Source organism: Carassius carassius, chromosome 41 (assembly GCF_963082965.1).
Source record: "Carassius carassius chromosome 41, fCarCar2.1, whole genome shotgun sequence".
Lineage (NCBI taxonomy): Eukaryota > Metazoa > Chordata > Actinopteri > Cypriniformes > Cyprinidae > Carassius > Carassius carassius.
Window position 1 is genome coordinate 2547516 of NC_081795.1, and position 4621 is coordinate 2552136.

General features: G+C 34.5%; 1 protein-coding gene across 1 annotated transcript in view; it reads right to left on the reverse strand.

Moving 5' to 3' along the window:
- The window catches only part of LOC132123418 (rho guanine nucleotide exchange factor TIAM1-like), an 83434-nt gene extending 80325 nt beyond the window's left edge, over window positions 1-3109 (reverse strand). Inside the window, exon 1 of the mRNA XM_059534009.1 lies at window positions 2957-3109. The gene's annotated coding sequence lies outside the window, so the exon portion shown is untranslated. The remainder of the gene's footprint in view (window positions 1-2956) is intronic.
- Between the last annotated feature and the right edge of the window lie 1512 nt (window positions 3110-4621).

Genomic DNA, 4621 nt, shown 5'->3' on the forward strand with positions numbered 1-4621 from the left:
ATTTAAATAGCCATTTTGCATTTAAAATAAAATATGCATGAGTCCTAATTGAGCACCGATTATACAACTGATTATTTTAGCATATGGTTGATTGGTGCATATCAATGCATTCCAACGCTTCTCATCTCTCATTTCCAATCTTCGCAGAGCATCGGAGATCACATCTGCTCTCTGATAAAGCTTGTTTAACTGAGGATTGAACCTGAGAGATAGAGTTTTCTCTCTCTGCCCTGGAGACACATCAAGCTACAACTGAAAGATCTTTAACTAAACACTCTCTGCTTTCCACCGACCTCATATACCACTCAAATGCTCTGGGGTTTCCTTGTCCTGCTTGGGACTTGTATCCATTTTAATGGAGCATTGTACTAGCTTTGTAGATCATAGAAATGATCTCAATAATCTAAGCTTACAAAGCTTTGGGGAATGCCTGGTGAACATATTGGTCGTTCTGATTTTAGAACGGACCCAATAAAGTGCAAAGTTGGGTTCCGGAAATAAAAACTCCATTAATTTTCTCCATAGGTAATTGATTTTCAATGATAACTTATAAAGCTTTAAATACAGACCTACTGTGAGTATCAAGGTTGTTAAAAGATGTTGTTGAAGCCATCTGTTCACTTTATTTCAACTTATTTTTTAATCAGTTTAAAAGCTGAATGTCTGGAGGAAGGCTATATGATGCTGCACAGAAAATCTCACCAATCAGATTGGCAGTGAATGGAGCTTGCATGGAATGCAGCAAAATATGAGGGATTTGAGTCATATCTAAATATTATAAATAACATTTTAGCAACCCAATAGCAATGCAACGAGTCACCCACAAAACCACAGCAGCATGCGTTTGAAGCCTGAAATGTCATTACAAATGGTATCACTAAAATAATGTTATGCATTTTTATCTATTTAATCAATTAATGGAAATGCACCCAAATATCCCTTTTTAAACAGGAACGATCTGCATGTCACCATGTGGCACATATTCTGAGCATCAATGCACCAGATGAGAACACATCAAGAGAAGCCAATCTCTCCACATTTATTCTAGAGGAAAACTTCCAGTGACACGAGCAGTGAGGGATTGTCACGTCCTTGTTTTAAAATCAGCAGTAGAGTGCGATCTGAGCTTTAAGGACAGGGTCACCGGAGAGATTGTGCCCTTGGCTTTGACTGAGCATCCTGCAGATGAATTCATAACACACGCATGGACGCGCTCAAACATCTGATGCATCTTGAACACATCTGTTGACTTATAGATTAACAGCATGAAATAACTTCTTTCATTCTTTCTTCAGTCGCAAGGCAATAAAGGTATTTGAGGAAAACATTTCAGTGTTTTTTTCCATATAATGGACTTGAATGGGGACTGACAGGATGAAAAAATTGCTGAAATTATAAAAATAACCCCATTCAAAAGTTTGGGAACCCTTGGTTCTTTGAATACTGTGTGTGGTTACCTGGATGATCCATGACTGTCTTTCTGTTTTGTGATGGTTGTGCATGAGTCCCTTGTTTGTTCTGAACAGTTAAACTGAGAACTGTTCTTCAGAAAATTCTTTAAGGTCCTGCAGATTCTTCAGTTTTCCAGCATCGTTGCATATTTGAACCCTTTCCAGCAGTGCCTGTATGATTTTGGGATCCATTTTTTTTTTACACTGAGGACAATTGAGGCACTCAAACACAACTATTAAAAAAGGTTCAAACATTCACCAATGCTCCAGTGAGAAACAAGATGCATTAAGAAACTTTTGGACTTTGAAGATCAACGTAAATTGTACTTAATTTGTGTTCCGGGAAACAAACAAGTATCTTCTGTTGCTTACGAAGGGCAGAACAAAATGGGGAAAAATAATATTTCAACAAAATAATTTTTTATTTGACATCTTCATCGTGTAGAAAGGTTTTCACATTGCAAGAAGAGCATTTGTTGTTGAAAAGTATATTAAAAGCTATACACAAGGTTTGTATACTTTGAAGATGCAATTTGGACCTTCAGCCCGTTGGCCACCATTGAACTCCATTATATGGAGAAAAATCCTGGAACGTTTTTCTCAAAAACCTTCATTTCTTTGCAACTGAAGACAGAAAGACATGAACAAATTGGATGACATGGGGGTGAGTATATTACCAGGAATTTTTTATTCTGGAAGAGAACTAACCCTTTTAATGTTACCACACGGTTTACATTATTTTTGGGAACCAACTCCTAACATTCTAGAAACAATCTTTTATGTTTTTAATAACCAAAAACTACCGTTCCCTAAAGATTAAGGGAAGGTCTTTGTTTAATCACCCTATAAGAAGAATCAGGTCCTTTAAAGGTTATTTTTCAGAACCGCAAACTAAATGTTGTCTGAATGTTAAGGAAGGTTTTTGTTTGACAACCTAAGAACTGACACAAAGCGTTCAGTAAAGCTTACATTAAGGTTTATTTGATTTTAACCCTTCCTGCCCTAGTAAAAAAATCCTAAAGCAATATGTAACGTTACAGTATTACAATTTGTATCATAATCTGGAACAATTGTATTAATCAAAATATGAATCCGTAAATAATCAAATAAGACGCTACTTGATTAACTCAAAAGTTTTCAGAAGCTTAATTTGTTATGTTTCACACGGGCATCTGGAAAACTATGACCTAAAAACATATTTATTGTAGTATGTTGTAAATTCTCATTATAGGATCCTTTAGGATTGCTTTCTAATTCTGACAGAATTTCCGTTAGAAATTTCTGATCAGGGCGGGAACCAAAAACGGTTAGCTGAGAATCACTAGCCTAAACGCAGCCTAGATAAACAAACACAATTACTGCGAGTCAATTAACATTTCGCGCCCAGCACGCGCGGTCTCTAGTGATGCCGCAGTCACGTGCCTCAGCATTTGTGTCGCCTCATCGCAATTCCGCGAAAAAATAATGCCATTCATTTGTAAATGTGTATTATTGTATGTACATACCCGTCATAATTCCGAACGGTGTCCTGCGTGTGAGGTGACTGAGAGACATTATAGCGTCCAGCGCGTCTCTCCGGTCAGACGCGGCGCTCCGCGCGCGCACACATGCTTCCAGTGAGGAGAGCGCGCGCTGTACCCGTGGAACACTCTTACCGGACGCGCGCACGCACTTGTTGGAACCATGCTGGCCCATCGAGAAAAATGATTATTTAGTAATTAGTCAATAATACATTATTATATAAAATACAAGACATTATAAATATTATATTATTACTTTAAATTTTTTAATTATCACTAGAATTACATTATTATTTTTTCAATTATTTCTAGAATAATATTTTTTTTATTTAAATATTGTTTTTTATTACACTAGATACAAATAATCATCACAGAATAATGAAATAGTAATAAAACTGTATTCAATAATAAATTATTACATATATACACAAAACAGTATTTATAGTAATAAATTAATAGCAATAGTAATACATTAGTAATATATTATTATAACATATAATCTTCAAATTATTGTTTTCCTTGTTTCTTTGTTTGTTTAAGCTAAAAATCCTGTCTGTAAAAGCATAAATAGAACTATAGCAAAATATCTATTCATAACACACACATCTACTGAACTGATGAATATTAAATATATGCCACGGATTGTTTACTCATGGATTGAGCTGGACACTTCCAGAATGATTCAACTTTTTTTTAATTTTGTAATAAGTCTTTCATATGAATTAACATGCAAATTAATTAAAAACTGAAATATAGTTCATATTTAATCTTAATTGACACGTGTGTTGAGAACAGGGTTGTTTAAGCATAATTATAATAAGGGTAATTTTAATAAAGTTCAGATTTTAGTATTTTTGTTGTTTTTAACTAGATTAAATTAAAAATTAAAATTAAAAAAATGATTACAAATTATTTTCTTTAAGTTGACATTTATTTTAATTTCAAGTAACGATTTATTTTTATTTATTTTTTTTGTTTTAGTTAACAATTATAACCTTGTTTAAGAAATACATTTTTCCACATTTTACGAGACTGACAGGTCTGAGTCTTGACAAATGGCGCCCTCTACTGAGACAACTGCAAAACTGCATTTTCTACAATTAAAGTCTTTGCAAAAGAAAACTAACAAGTCAGTTTAAGTAGACACAACATTTACTCGAGTTCGTTTTAGCATGTTAATACAAACCAATTAAGACAGAAAAAGAAAAGATTGATTGGTAAAAAATAGCTTTGTAAAATTAACCGGCCAAAGATGATCCTCCACTGCTGAAAGCCTACGGAAGTTTTAAAGAAAATACTACCTCCAAATATACACAACGGAAGATGGACTGAACATTTTCCACAGATGGTTCTTCACTGAACAATTGAGAAATGTGCAAACTGTACTGTACTATTTACATTTAACAAGTTACACGAGGCCTCTAATATTAGTCTATGGCAGTGAGTGTAATTTCACAGATTTTGTAGATTTTGCATGGAGTGAGACGGGAATTCCATAATATATGATCCTTGGTTCTGTCTCGCCTATTTAAACGACATGACGACATGAGCACTATCCCTCAGAGATGTGAACTTTAGAAACAGTGTCTGTTGACTTCATGTGGACTCCTTATATAATACATGGAATATGTTCCCCCGTTTTCCCAGGGA